Here is a 16,885-nt window from a genome sequence, read left to right on the forward strand (position 1 = left end):
ACACACTCAGTAGCAAAGGCGGGTGCAGAGTTGCAGGCCAGCATTTTTATGAATTTTTTCCATTCTCCTCTTTCTCTCAAAGGAAACCAGGAAAACAAGAACTAGCAAGAGCTTGACAAACGCCTGGCTTTGAATTGGAGACATTCACCTGCCTATTGCTTCATTCCTGGAAATTTCACTGCAACTAACTAAGGTACGTGGAAAAAAAACAGAAACTTTGATATGTTTTGTTGATGAACTTGTGATATGTGGAATAAGAATGCATTTATGCGGAAAATTGGAGGACTGTATCTCTTACTTCAAAAGAATGTTTAGTATTTGTCATGTCTTTTGAAATTATTACTAGTATTAACGCCCTTGACGTGCTAGTTTAGTTGGTGGGGCACTGGCCACTTATATAACATTTTGCTTTCTCCCACTCTCGTTTTGTACTTCATCAAATCCAAAGTTGTCATGGTTCATTATCTGTAGATGATCTTGAGCAGCCTTGCATTCTAAAAGAATATGCCAGAGCATCTGCCTCTGTGCTTTTGTGCCCTGCTGTACGGATGATATTTCAGCAACAATATTGGGTAAGGGGTGGGAGTGGAGGCAGACTTGTCTCAGGCTGATGTTTCTTTGTGCCATACTATGCCTTACTCTCTCCTATATGCCTAATTCAACAATGAAGTACATATATCACATTGTGACTATTACCTGTGTTAGAGTACATAATCGAGGTTGTAAAGTATCTGCTTGAATGTCCCAACTAATGAATTCCATCAAATTCAATTATCATTCTTAGACTCTTCATTAACCAATCAAATTGCTTCTTTGGTCTGTCATTTCTAACACCCTTTCACTCGGCATAACCACAGTTCTCTGAAGTAAATTGGAGGTGATTAAATTATCTCACTAATCATTATTGGGAGTCTCATGTTACTGAAGTTTTGGATTTCTAAAGAATCGTCTTTCACATGATTCTCATTGTACATAGGAGAAATAATGTTATAGTATGAGGCCGTGTCTTGAACTTTATTCTGCTATTTGTATCTTAGTTTCTTCCTGAGGAAGGTGGCTGCAATAGGTCTCTGATCCTAAAATCATACAGAAATAAACCAACTATACACTCCTATAAATTCACATCTTATTAAATAAATCTGTCCAGTAGGCTTGTGTTGTAACACAGTTCTTCACCTTTGGGGAATGAACCATTTGAATGCTGGAAGTTCCTCTTATCTCTGATGCAGTATGATTTTACAAGATCACAGTTGTTATTGCTGAAACATGTCTTTTGCTAATTTTTATAATTTCCTTACATAGATTATTAAAACAAAGGAAGTGGTTCTGAAGTGCATATTACCTAGAATCAAAAGTTTCTTTCTTAGGCAGTAATTGTCAGTGCTAATATATAATGGTTATTTCAATCATTTTATAATGAAAGGCACAGCTGATGATCTGACAGTGTGGTTCTTCCCATACAGTTCTTAAAATATTCCCATTTTATACTCTTCTACTTTGTATTTTAGAAACAGTTTCATCTTCTACTCTGCAAATATTTTGAGAAACATCTCAAAATGTAACCTGAAGCCAACCTAAGGAAATATCTATTCCTGGGTTCCATGCCAGACGTACTTAATCAGAATCTTTGTGAATGGGCTTTAGAACCAGCATTTTAAATATGTGTATCAGATCATCCCAATGCACTCCAAAGTTTAAAAACCACTACTCTATAATATGACAGCAAGGAAACAGCCAAGTGGAAAACATTTTAAAGCTATAGACATATAATTAATATAAAAATATTGAAAATAAATTAGGATTTTGACTTTTTTCCTACATATTTTTATTTCCTAGGAGTGTACAAAGGACTTTAGACTGTTTCTTTCCCCTTTCATTTGAGTCATAAATATTTTGAAATTAAAAATTAAATGTTAAATATGCTAAGGGTATGAATGTCTATCAATTGAAAAGTTTCCCAAAGTTGCCAAATAATAAATGATCTCATAGTAAAGGGTATTAAATTCATAATTGCTACAATTATTTTCACATTTAAATCTTTAGTTTTACAAAGCTTTCTAAATATCAAGTCATTCTTTCAATATTAGATGTCTAATAATCATCACTTCTTTAAGAATTCCAGCCTGTACTTCTGTTATGGTTTCTACTCATACAAGTCCTGTGGGTGTCAAACTTTCAAAAGATAATTTATTGGTACAACTAAGTAAAACCTTTTGGCTAAGGGTACCCCATTTATTCATAAGTGAATATTTTTCTTTTATCTAATTTTAGTAAGGGAATTTCCTCATAGCTTTATTTTTAATGCAAAAATGTCAGACAGTTTGCCAACTTAACATGCCAAACTCTGAAGTATACATTTAAGTTAGAAGGGACAAAGAACTTTCTTCTGAACCGTGAAACGACAGAATATTGTGATTACCTCTGGCACTGAATGAGAGCAAAAAGTAACATTAGATTTAGTAGGAAAACTGCAGAGACTGTTTGACCCATAAAATTAATTCTTGCTTCCTATCTTGTAGAATCCACTGAGACAAGGGTCTAAAAGGGGAAAATGCTCAAAATCTTTAGGTTTTCAGGTGTACTTACTTTATAAAAGTGTCCTAAAATAGTTGGAATAATTGTCTTCCAAATTCATACGAATCTTTTTATAAATAAAAATATTCTTGGTTTTCAACTGGTTTTAAAAATCACATTTACAATACAGGCAGGCACTAATTTCAATTGGATTGTATTTCAAAAGTTTAATTTATAAGTTATATTTAGAACTCAAAATGTTTTCACACAGAAACGATGTTATAAATGATGTTAGATGCACATTCAATTTTTTTTTTTAAACATGTTGGGGGTAGGAGTTTATTAATTAATTTATTTTTGCTGTGTTGGGTCTTCGTTCCTGTGCGAGGGCTTTCTCTAGTTGTGTCAAGCGGGGACCACTCTTCATCACGGTGCGCGGGCCTCTCACTATCGCGGCCTCTCTTGTTGCGGGGCACAGGCTCCAAATACGCAGGCTTAGTAGTTGTGGCTCATGGGCCTAGTTGCTCCGTGGCATGTGGGATCTTCCCAGACCAGGGCTCGAGCCCGTGTCCCCTGCATTAGCAGGCAGATTCTCAACCACTGCACCACCAGGGAAGCCCCACATTCAATTTTTTTTAATCCACAAAATTATAGTCAAATTATATGATTTGTAAAAAATGAAAAAAAGAGCTCTAAAGTGGAAAATAGTAGAAAACAATACTATGGGATTCTAAAAAGTAAACCAATTGAACAAAATATTTTTTTAAATTCTTATTTACTTTGAATATTGACACTAAAGAAAAACAAGTTTGGTTATAAAGTAAATGAGAAACTGAAAGAGAGGGTAGGATGTTTTTGTAAAACACAGAGAAACTGGTTATAACATGAGCAGTATTCTCTTGAGCAGAGGAAAAGTAGATGGAGGGAAGAGATGCAGCCCAGAGATAGAGCTTGAGGGGCAAGTGGTCTCAAATACATTGCCAAGCAGTATTAAACTATTAAATAGACAGGATGCTCATTAATGTTCATGTTTATGGCTCAAGGAAAGAGGTGCATTGAGTTATTTTTAAATGAATAGATACTTATTGTAGGTACACATTCATTTAGAAAGCAGATGAATAGAGGAAGTGTTTAAGCAGAGACAGCAAGCATGAATGCTAGTCCAATGGACACCAAGGAATGATGGAAAGAGAGAACTGGTGATCTCATAGCCTTCTACCAACAGCTTTTTCTCTGAATGACTCAAGCCGCCACTCAGGGTTTTATTATACCCCACTTTCTAAGGAATTCTATCCTCTGTGTTTTTCAAAAAGTTCAGCATCATGTTCAGTTGGATCAAGTTTACCTATTTGCTGCATTTACCCCTACAGGTGTTTCTTTAATTTGCCAAATATTTCCTGAATATCTACTGTGTTTTAGGCACTTTGCTGAATTTGCTACTTTTAGTCCAGACATTAGACCAAAAAAAATATTTTGTTCCATTTGAATTTTAGTATTTTCTGTTTTACTATTTCTCTTTCTTTCTATTCATTAAATTTGGATGGTTTGATAAAACAGGAAGCACCTGTACCTGGCATGGCGGACAGGAGTCTGAATAGCCCAGGGAATGAGGCCCAAGTAAGGGCTTATCTGTCTTATTCTTCCTCTGTTTTTTGGATGTCAAGGAAGTCTTAGCAGCTCTGAGTCCCCTTTACCTTCATTTAACCTAAGGAACAAATGGTAGAGGTGGAAAAGCAAACAAACTAAAACTCCTCATTCAAAGAAAAATTGATAATTTCAAAATAAAGGCCCGTAATAGTTAACATCTCTTGTTTTGGTCAAGCCTCACTACTAGGCTAATCTGCAGTGTAAGAAACAAGAAGTTAGATACCTTTCCTAGAAAAAGGGCCTGTAATACTTCATCAGTTCTAATTTTTAGTAAAATAAAATGTCTAAAAGAAAAGTTTCCAGAATCTCTGTTACCGTTGAGGTTGAGGCACAACAGAAGTTATCATGTAGGCTCCTAACATCCCTCTTCACTCTGGAAATTCCACTAGGAAAAAAAAATGGTTCATTTTCCATTGAAGAAAATTTTAAAGATATTTTTAAATGTAAAGCACCCTTCTTTTCCATTCCATTCTCAAGAAACAAGAGTAAAGGGTAATATGGAGTATTGGCAACATTCAAATGAGTCTTAGGACAGGAATGGTCAATGCCTGGGTTGAGTTATCTCAGTCTGTACTTCACAGCTTTCAAAAACTACTAGGAAAACCTGGGTTTAATGAGACAACAATGGTATTGCCACTCAGCCTTGTTTGAATTTCCCAATTGCTTTTGTTCCCTCATCCCTTTGAAGTGATGCTTGAGAATTGCTTGACCGGTCCTATATCACCAGTTATCTTCACATGTAAGCTTGTTTGATGTTTCCTGCACTTAGGTTTTCAATCAGTATATCTTCGTCCTCTACTTTCCCTTAGCCCAGCAAACCTTGTTCATCAGCCTGGGTTCACACTTCCTATGCCAGTCAGCACTTCCTATGCCAGTCAGTCTTCCAAGCCGTGTGTCCAGGCCCCTGTTCTATGGAGATTTCATGTTAGTGGAGAAACAAACAAGAAACAAACACATAAATACTCAGACCCACTAAAATAGTGATCATCCAGTAACTCTAATCATATTCTTCTCTGCATTTTTTTCCTCCAAGTTGTTTCCAGTCAATGATCCTACTCTTTTTAATCTCACTGATTCTTACTGTTGTCAGTTATGCACTAAAATCAATCTGGTCCACTTACTTTAACTCTTTTTAGTCTTTATACCTCCTTAAATGAAATGTATAAATTTGCATAGTAGATAAAGCTATATTGCCTGAGAAATCTAATCCATAAAGCTAGGCCTAAGTAATGCCACAGTGGCTACACTGTGGCCATTATGGAATCTAATACCCCACAACCCAGGCCACCAAAGGCATAATTTCTGATCCTGCGATTTTTCTTAATTACATTTCCCAGCGACTGAGTGTCCTGTTCTGGGACACATCAGAATAAATCTTTTGCTCTGTTGTTCTATCTGGCAAAGTAACTTCACTATGGATGAAATTGGACTAGCCACTTTTAAATTCAATAAGGATTGTGTGTATCTAGTCAATATAAAAGAATAGACTTTCGAGAATTCATTGTGGTAATAGGAAGGAAAATTACCTACTTGAAGATATTGGATGTAATTCAGGAAATAGATGATAAGAAAAGAATACATAGCAATTTGTGAGAATGATGCACTATTTAAGAAGAGATAAACCAATAGCCTGAAAAAGTTATAGAAGTTGGACATTCATTCTTAACAATTTTCTTTACACTTATTATCACTTAAAAATAAACTAATAACATTAAAATGCAATATTTAATGAGAGTAGAACCACTAATTTAATAATAAAAATGATTTTTATATTTGCTTATGCTGATACTTATTTCAGTTTAAAAATGTTTTATGGAGAAGTTAATACTTTTTATTGTAATTTAATAAAAGCAAAAGTTGTGTTGCTCTCATTAGTTTATTTAGGGTTGATTATCTTTTTTATTTGAAAATATTTTTGCCAATTTTAAGGCATTTAAAGAATCTTCACTTTGCCATACATTAAACCCCCTAAGCAATGTGCAGCTAAACATATCTTAAACATATATACCCAGGAGAATAATACAGTTCACAGGAACATCGAAGAGAGCTTAATAGAATCTTCTAGAAAAACTGAACCAGAAGGAAATGTATAAAATAGATGAAAGGATATTTTCAAAACCCAGTAAGAATGTGAGGTCACAAGGGGATATGTTGAAGGACATAAAATTGTTTCAGGTGCAATAGTAATGAACTCCAGAAAGCTATCCTTTTCCTAACATTGTGAAATACACACAGAACTATGTGAAGCATTGTCTCATTTCACTGTGTGCATCTAGGTTAATCACTGATTACTAATTCGTTTCATATCTGAGATGAAGCATTTACCACCTCTTGTTCATACATACATATCTATAGTATTATCACTATAAATATTTCTAAATATGTAGATCAACAACACATTAAAACCCTGAAAATCCTCAAGTGTCAGAAAAGAAAGAGCTCGAAGGCAGAGTAGAAAGACGAAGAGCTGATGTCATGACTGAGTAGGGAGAGGTCGGTCCTTTATCAAGTCTCTAATGACTACAGGACTTGGGTCTAAGCAGGTTCGAGATCTGGAACTGAAATTCTCACATAAATTCAGGATCGGCGAAGAGCTGCTTCCTTCTTGATGAAGCAGCAAGAAAATTGCACCCACTGATCCAGGGAAGTGACTAGAGCTTATCTGCCTAGGAACCTAGATGAAATACAGGGAAAAAAATAGTTCTACTGTGACAAATCAAAACACCAGGCTTTGGCATATGTCAGTACGGGGCTTGAATGTATATTATTCACAGTGCATGAATCCTCCAAATGTAATTTATATAAACTAATGGGAACCTCCAATTCTGTATGGAAACATGTCTGAACCAGGACACACAGGACTCTTTAAGAAAAAAAACAAAACTAAAATGAGTTTACAATTAAATGAATAATGATAAAACCACACATGAGAATTATCCAACATAGCAAAGCATAATGAGGCACCATAAGCAAGAGCATTCAAATCCTAAAGTTTTGAGATAGCTTAACAATATGAAAAACAGCATAAACTAATCATTTAAAAAATTATAAAAATAAAGAAGGAAGAAATAGAAACCAACAGTAAGACACTATGAAAACAGATTAGCAGATCTGAAAAAGAACCAAGTACTCATAGAAAAGAAAAATATAGTTTTCAAATTAAAAAATTTAATGAAAACTTTTAGGATGAAAAGAGAAATGACCTAAGATGATATTAATGGACTGTGAATTACATCTGAAGAAATTTTCTAGAATGAGCACAGAATGTTAAGAGATGGAAAACTTAAGAGACATAGAGGAATAAAATGAGAAAGCACACCAGTATCTATTAGGAATTCTAGATGGTTAGTTACAAGATAATAGCTGAGAATTTTCCATATTTGAAGAAAGTCATTAATACCTTATAGAAAATCATTCCCAGCCACAAACCAGATAAAGAAAAACAAATTCAAACATAAACATTTTAACAAAGCCACAGAACTCCAAAGATAATACAAGATCTTAAAAATCAATTAGAACAAACAACATATAAAGGAGCAAGGAAAAAATAATAGATATCTCGTCAACTATAATAGACAAGATGACAGTGCAAAAAATAACTTCATGTGTTGAAGGGAAATAACTAGCAAGTTCCATATTTATATTCCATATTTATATAAACTACGAATTGATTTTGCTGGCATTATTTTTCAATAATGACAGCAAAATCAATGTACTTTTTCAGAAAATGATTAAAGAAGTTCACCACTCATAAATAATTTTGAGTAACAAAATATATATTATCTACATTTTAGTGAAACCCTGGTTTTCAGCCTTGAAAACTTGGTTATTCTAGGATTCGGTAAACTAAAAAGACATCCCTGGGCTTCCCTGGTGGTGCAGTGGTTGAGAATCCACCTGCCAACGCAGGGGACACAGGTTCGAGCCCTGGTCTGGGAAGATCCCACATGCCGTGGAGCAACTAAGCCCGTGGGCCGCAACTACTGAGCCTGCACTCTAGAGCCCGCGAGCCACAACTACTGAGTCTGTGTGCCACAGCTACTGAAGTCCGCATACCTAGAGCCCGTGCTCCACAACAAGAGAAGCCACTGCAATGAGAAGCCCGCACACCACAACGAAGAGTAGCCCCTGCTCATGGCAACCAGAGAAAGCCTGCACACAGCAACCAAGACCCAACGCAGACAAAAATAAATAATAAATAAATAAATAATAATTTTTTAAAAAGACATCATCAGTAGCGTATTGTTACAGACCAAGTTCATTGCTGACATATCTTTATGTGTCAAAAGGTTGAAATTTTAATAGCATAAGAGAGGCGCCTTTTTGATAGATAGTTAAGTGGCCTAAAATACAGAAACTGCACTGTCCTGATCATTTACTTCTTCAGTTAGCTACTCTGTAACATTGCCTTCTGAACAGGAACTTCAAATGTAAAATCTTTATGTTCTCCTAAAATCATTGTTATCATTCTTGACCCATCATTAAATGTAAACTATTGCATTTCAGAATGCACATCCAGACATTTAAATGTGTACACATGTAAATGCTTATCTTGCTCAGCTTCTGTAATAGTGTGAGAGATATATAAATAATCAATAGTTAAACCTATAAACCATCTTTGTGCCAAGCACACTTAGTAATTATAGGATAGCTGAGCTAGAGATAAAAAAGACTGTAGGGGTAATTGGAGCAAGTTCTTGCCAGACAGCTTATGATCATTAACAACTTCTTCATGTAATAAAGTGATTCTGTGAAGAAGATGGAAGGGCACTAGGAACTAGCGTAGGAGCAGACCTAATGACTGAGTGGTTTAGCAAGAGTGTGTTTTTACCCAGGACAAAGCCTTAAGAACTAGAGACAGACCAAATACTAAGAAAGAAATTTGCATTAGTAACTTATCTACCCCTTAAATTAGATAAAACATTCACAAATCAGTTATACCCCTTCTTGTGCCTGTGATGTTTTCTTATGCCCTGGACAGAATTTACTAAGATAATTAAAAACTCAGAGCATCCTATCCATACAATGACATATAAACATTCTCATTCTGTTTAATTCTTGAAGCTAATGTGTTTATTTATTATGATGATCAGAAATTAGGAAACATAAAGGATGAATTTAATAGGAAAGTATTAAAACATATTCATGAAAGGAACATACTACAAAGGCGAATTAAAATTTGCTATCAAATATGTAGAAAATTAGATGGAGTTTTTGGTTTGAAACAGCTGAAGAGCTGGCAATATGCTACTATTAAAAACCAGCATTATTCTAAGATATTCAAATAGAAACATAAGAATAATGCTGGACAGATCACTGTATTAGAGAGCCTAGTTCTAATTTAGATCCATAATTGAAACACAACATCAAGAACTAATACAAGGACTGACATATACACACTACTATATATAAAACAGATAACTAATAAGGACCTACTGTATAGCACAGGGAACTCTACTCAATACTCTGTAATGGCATATATGGGAAAAGAATCTAAGAAAGAATGGATATATCTATATGTATAACTGATTCATTTTTCTGTACACCTGAAACTAACACAACAGTATAAATCAACTCTGATCTAATAAAAATTTTTAAAAAAAGATTTAACAGAGGGAACTGTATTCATTATGCTGTAATAAACCATAATGGAAAAGAATATGAAAAATAATATATATGCATAACTGAATCACTTTGCTGTACAGCAGAAACTAACACAACATTGTAAATCAACTATACTTCAATAAAATATATTTAAAAGTAAAAGAATTAAAAGAAATTGAGAAACAGCAACAAAACTAAAATTATTTAAGGTTTGAGACATCACCTTGTCAGAAAAGACTAAAGAAATTTCAAGATGTTAAAATGAGAAAAAGAGAAGCATCAGATGTGGATTTAAAGTAAATATAGGCCATTACAAGAAAGGTCAGACACTGAGGCCCAAAAGGGAGAAATGTGTTTAAATTGTCGGAAAGAATAGCAGATGAGGTGATGTGATGTTCTACAGAAGAGAATGTTGAAATTCTGTTCTTGAATTTATTGAAAAGACAGAAATTTCTCTTTTGTGAAAAATTTTATACAGTTCTGCCTGACAGTAAAGAAATACATGTTTATAACACTTCCCAATTCTCGTATATGTATATTGATAGATAAGTTTTGACACTGTATTTGGAAGGCTTAGGGTAATCAACCCAAAGGTTTCCTGAAGTAGAAGCACAACATTACAATTTTCTAGGTGATAAGTTATTTTATGACTTTGTTATTACATTGAATGAGCAACAGGAGAGTCCAAAAACATAATCTTCCCCCCACAAAAAAAAGTCCGTTTCCAAAATAACTCCTGTCAAGATGGCAGCCAAGTCCAGAGAATGACCAGATTAATCGTTTGGGTTTCGTGGTTGTTTTGATGTTGCATAGAAGGAGAAATGATCATTCTGTGATGGTATTCAAGGAAGTGCTCCTACAGAGATAGAGTCATCCGCTCACCATCCCTCACAAACCCCCTTCATAAAATGGGAACATTCCAGGTGGAGGACAGATAATAAATTCTTTATGTTGTTTTAGAACCTTTAATTCTAAAAATATTGGAGGTTTTTATGTACTGCTGTTTTACTTCTGAGTATAAATGTAAGGAAGTTGTTTCATAATTTAGTTTTATAATTTAGACCCTTGAATAAGGCTTATAAACTGATTTATGGTCATTATGCTTCAAGTTTATTTTGGATGCAAAATGTCTTACAGAATCTACTGAAATCAACAAAGGAAATAATTTCAAAAAGTGTTCATCCAATAGAAATTCTCTGTGGTTAGGAAAATTTACATCAATCTATTTTTACTTACCGACACCCTCGTTCTTTTCTTTATAAAAACACCTTTGGGGGAAGGAGAAAATTTAAAAGAACACAAAGAGAGGAAAATTACATAAAACTTTAAAAATTGCATGGACTTTTGCCTGCTTTTCACATGGACTACTGTCTTATACTTATTTAATCTTCTCTGATTGCATTATGTTGTGAATGGGCAGGGTAGTGTTTTCCCACCAGTTTCTTCTATACAGGCAAGAATTTTCAAACCAAAAATCTAACAGTTTGTGTTTTTATTTTACTTTATTATTTTTTTAATTAATTAATTAATTTATTGTTTATTTTTGGCTGCATTGGGTCTTTGTTGCTGAGCCAGCGTGGCTTTCTTTAGTTGCGGCGAGTGAGGGCTACGCTTCATTGCGGTGCGCCGGTTTCTGATTGCGGTGGCCTCTCTTGTTGCGGAGCTTGGGCTCTAGGCGCGCGGGCTTCAGTAGTTGTGGCTCGTGGGCTCTAGAGCGCAGGCTCAGTAGTTGTGGTGCACAGGCTTAGTTGCTCCGCGGCATGTGGGATCTTCCCGGACCAGGGCTCGAACCCGTGCCCCCTGCATTGGCAGGCGGATTCGTAACCACTGTGCCACCAGGGAAGCCCAGTTTGTGTTTTTATACTGCAAGAAATGTCTCTGGTGAATAGGGAAGATGATTTATATGCATACATCTGACCTTATAAAAAAATCTTTGTTTTTCCCATAAAGTTGAATTTATATTGCTATCATTTATTCCAGTTTCTTTTTGTGTATCTCTAATACACCATTTAGTTTGTAGATCTTTGATACTTTAGAACATATGACAGTTTAAATAAATCTATTTTTCCAAAATTTTTTTACGTTTATAGTTTTTCTTCTTTTTTTTAAAAATGAAACAAATAGTTAATTACATGGTTACAACAATTTTTGCAAAGTTTCAGCTAACACATTGTAATGACTAAAAATTGCCTCTGCCTGTTATTTATTGTTCAGAAATTAAAATTTAATTGTATTAATTAACAGTTCTATGAAGAGTAAAAGTTATTAGGTTTCTAATACTTACAGTTCTTTTTTATATATAGTGAAATTCAGATTTCTTCTAAAAGGGAAAAATCACTCTTCCACAGTAAGAAAGGCTTTCTATTCATATCCTGAAACTACATTTTTTAGCTTGTGGAATATAAGTCATCCACTTGCTTGGTATGAATGCAGAAATTTAGTTCACGAAACTGAATATATATTTGTTCATATGTCTCTTTATAATAAGATTCTGGACTGTGATGAGTGGTTTTTCCTTCATGTTTTCCATACACACATGAAGGATTAAATACATAGCTTTCTTTTTTCCAAAAATGCCATCAGCATTATCAGTCTCTGAATATAGGTGGAAAACTGCCTCAGTGTTTCTGATATTTCTCTTTTCAAAAAAAGCCACAATGCAGAATGAATAAATACTAAAATTTTATAAAGTGTGATCATGAAATAACAAAACTTCTTTTTTTCAAAAAAGCTCATGTACTGAAATTTATATTCAAATGAATGTTGTCCTTCACTGTGGTCACCTTGGATTTCAGAAATGCTGCTGCTCTTCAAAGTATTTTGTTAACACATTTTGGGGTCTGTCTTTAGAGCCAGTTTGTGCACCAGGAAGCATTCCTCAAAGAACACTGGGAAGGCAGACACCATCCATGTCTGCTACAGGAGACATTGGCTTTAAAATCACATGATCATGGCAAATGTGAAGGCAGACTTTCTGAAATGTATGTTTCTTCCTTCCTCCCTCCCTCCCTCCCTCCCTCCCTCCCTCCCTCCCTCCCTTCCTTCCTTCCTTCCTTCCTTCTTTCCTTCTTTCTTTCTTTCTTTTTCTTGCTTTTGTGAATATATTTATTTACAGTTTTCAAAAGCACTAAGTCTACAGCCCTAAGATACTCAGAATGACTTTCTGTGCTTCCTTTGACCTGAGATGTTTCTTTTAATGAGTTTGTGCCCTCTTCAAGCAAAATAGGCATTCATAAATTATATTTTTATTTTAAATAGTACTCTTTTTTTCTGGACAGAAAGATATATCTGTCACATAGGAGGAGGGATCTGAGGCTGATGGAATCATGAGATCACATGTTGGTTAAAGAACTTCTTAGGCTATGCCCAGAACACTGGATTCTTTAAGATATTAAAAAAAAAATCAGGAAACACAGATTTTTCAGGCTAGGTGAAGGATTATGGGCTCATTGTTTTACTCTCTTCTTATTATATCATTTAGTTATATCCTTATCCTGGACAAGTATATAAGGTCCTTACTAGAACCCATAGAACTATACATGACCTGCCCCTGCTACTGGTCTTTAATGGGATATAAAACTTTACCAGAGCCTATAGTACTCTGCATACCTAATTACTGTTTAATATTCACTTTGCGTTAGGGATTTATAAAATGGACCCTAAAAAGCCAGTATATACCAGACCCACATGGGTTCACTAGTGTATTTTACCAAACATTTAAGAGAGAAATTATACCAATTCTCTAAAATCTCTTCCTAACTCATTCTGAGGCCCATGTTACCCTAATACCAAAACTAGAAAGACATTACAAGAAAAGAATATTGCAGACCAATAGCTCTCATGAACAGAGATGCAAAAATCCTCAACAGGAGCCAGCCCATGAGCTATCATGCCAGGTGAAAGAGGTAATGGAACTGTGGAGGGATGTTTCACCTTCTATTACAAACTGTTCATTTATTCAACCAAAGTTTACTGTTCTGAGTACTATCCTATGTGGTCGAGAAGTCAGACTAGTTACCATCCCCCATTCAGTCAGTCACTTATCAATTAACTTATCCAACAAGTATTTCTTGAACATCTACAAGGTGTCAAGCATTATACCTGGTACTGGGGAATGTATCAGTGAGCAAAATAAACCAAACTCCTGCCCTCGGGGAGCTTACGTTCTACTGGGGAAACAGACGACAAACAAGATATACACATAAAATGTAAAACATGTTAGTGACATGTGTTAAGGAGGAAATATGAGTGTAACATGTATGTGGTGGTGAAATGTACATAGGTTGTTCAGAGATGGCCTCACTGAGAAGACGACTTTATGCAGAACCCCAAAGGATGCAAGGGAGAGAGTCTTGACAACGTCTCCTGGAAAAGAGAAGGTAGAAGGAACAAGGAAACAAAATAACTAGGAGGCCAATGAAGGGTGAGAGAAGGGATGTGCTTGGTGATAAAGTTGAAGAGTTAGGTGGAAACCTGGTCACGCAGGGCCTTGTGGGAAATGGCAGGGAGTTTGGATTTTATGCCAAGTGTAATGGAAAACCGTTGGAGGGTGTTCAGTGGGAAAATGCCATGCAATGATTGACTATTCTAGAAATTCATTCTTATTTCTGTGGAGAATATATATTTAGGTGTCAAAAGTACAGGCAGGAAGACCAGAAGTAAGTTATTGCAGCAGTGCAGGTGAGAAAGCTATCAGAGGGTTAGTAGCTTTGATTAGGCTCATGGAAGTATAAAGGGGAAAAGTAAAAAGACTTGAGACATATTTTCAAAGTAGAACTTATATGACCTGTTGATAGATTGGTTATGGAGAATAAGAGGAAAAAAGTTAAGAATTATCCTAGATTTTTGCCTTCAACAGCTTGGTAAAGTCATTCACAATGATGGGGATGATCCAAAACAGGATCCAATAAGGGAGGATAAATAGAGTTTTATTTTTTACATAGTAGGTTTGAGATTCTCATTGGACTTTCAAGGGGTGACAAAAAGGCTCAGGTGCAGGAGGCTGGGCCCCGGGAGAAATGACTGGGATGGAAATATCAAAAGAAGATTTGTATTAACTAGGATGCTCTCAGCAGCAAATTAAAGAACACTTTACCAGAAGCTGCTTAAAAATAAATATTACTGACATTTGTTTTGTCACTTTACCATGTCTGTTTATTAAGTTTAACTTTAGAGTTAGATAACTCAGCAGATAATTGTTGTAAAAACCCTGGGTCAGCCTCTATGAGAGTCTCTTGGCCTGGCCGCCAGGTATGCAGTGTCAGTGCAGCCATCCAAGCATCATGTCTTCAAGTGGCAACAGAGAAAGCAGGGTAAAGGAAAGAAGAGTGTGCAGCCAAAAAGTTAGCTCTCTCTTCTGATTGGGGAGCAAAATTTTTTCCAGAAAATTACCAACAGATTCCCCCATGTCTCTTGTCCAGAACAATATCAAATGCCCACCCCTTGCAAAAGGAAATAGTATTATCTAAATTGATAAGACAAATGTGTCATTTCTTATAACCAAGATTCCATCATTAATTTTAAAAAAGCTAGGCTGTCTAAGGAAGGTAACCATCCATGTCTACTACAGGAGACATTGGCTTTAAAATCAGGACAAATGATGTCACCAAAAATATATCACTGTACACAAAATATTTCACCCTCTTTCTACAATACCCTTTTTTAAATGGCCACTGGAAGAACGAAATCTAGAGTATCACCTACAAATTAGTTGCTTCTGGAAGTGAAAGAAAACCATAACCCAACAAACTTAAGCTGGCTGTAATGATGATTATCTCTCATCACAGATGAGAATTACACACACACACACACACACACACACACACACACACACACACACACACACACACACACACACACACACACACACACACACACCATGATTTCCAGTAACTTCATGTTTCTTGTTAGCTTAGGGAAAACCACAGCCTAAAATATCATAATCTTACATATATTTATTGTGGACTTAAATTCAGCAGATCTGGATAACAGCCATTTTACTTTCATGAACCATGACTGTCTCATCTCTGGGCTTTTGCTCTTGCCCTGCCCATTCTGCCTGGAAATCACCTCCCTTAGATCTTTACGGGGCAATCAGTTCTCATTATTTGGATGAGAATGTCATTTTCTTAGAGCCTCTTACCTTGACCACTTTACTGAGAGCAGCCATACCTGTACCAAGTCCCTCCATATTTAATACATATTTAAATAACTGCTTTTAATGCACAGAAGTTATCCCTAACTGAACATTGTATATATTTTTGCTTGGACCTATAAGATGTTTCTTCCCCACCCTTAATTAGGTCAAGGACGTCTGCTTGCTTCTCCATGGGCTCTCAGCACCTATGACAGCACGTGCTATGAGGTACATACTCGGTCAAGATTCATTTGTGCATCTGTAAATGAGGATACTTTGAAAATAACGGACCTATATGATCTTTCAGAAAACATATAACACTTATATTCTGTGATTCCTGAGAAGATTTTTTTTTGAGTGACATTTGTTGGAAGTTTTTTTTTTTTCCCCTGATTAGGAAAATAAATTACATCTAGAAATCATTCTTAGCTCACCGTTCTATTAGTGCCTATGACTTAGCTGACCTCCTTCTTTCTTTGAGAGACTTTTTTCCTTTTAATCCACATTTTCTACTTCAAAATATAGGATGAATAAAAGTACATGACTGTGTTTTCTTAGACATAGTAGTTGGTTAAAGTGGGCACTAAATGCAAGAGGAACCAATCGTGAAACTTTTTCATACGGTTGTAATCATTTATGTGCATATTCATGTTTATACTTGTAGGCTCTTAACCTATGTGCTCCAGTGCCTCTTAATTTGGAAATGAAATGTCTTAACAGTGGCCTACAATTTTATACTATGTTTTTATAACTTTGAAATTAATCATCTGCCTATGAACCAAGATATAAATGAAAAATTTCCTGGGGAAAAAATGTACCTATATTTCTGGGCTTACAGATCTAAAAGATAAAAATTGGAATATAGCGAGGAAGAATAGCTAATATCACAAGGATTATTTGAATTGCCTTTGCTAAGTGACAGTAACTGAATTCGATATTAGAATTTTTCGGATGAATAAGATGTGATTAATGCATTTGAGTGTT

General features: G+C 35.3%; 1 protein-coding gene across 3 annotated transcripts in view; it reads left to right on the forward strand.

Moving 5' to 3' along the window:
* Positions 1-16,885, forward strand: part of SYT1 (synaptotagmin 1) — a 533,541-nt gene that overhangs the window by 113,501 nt on the left and 403,155 nt on the right. For all 3 annotated transcript variants that reach the window (XM_060025297.1, XM_060025299.1, XM_060025298.1), the window contains one exon: positions 83-193. The gene's annotated coding sequence lies outside the window, so the exon portion shown is untranslated. The remainder of the gene's footprint in view (positions 1-82; positions 194-16,885) is intronic.

Source organism: Delphinus delphis, chromosome 11 (genome assembly GCF_949987515.2).
Source record: "Delphinus delphis chromosome 11, mDelDel1.2, whole genome shotgun sequence".
Taxonomy (NCBI): domain Eukaryota; kingdom Metazoa; phylum Chordata; class Mammalia; order Artiodactyla; family Delphinidae; genus Delphinus; species Delphinus delphis.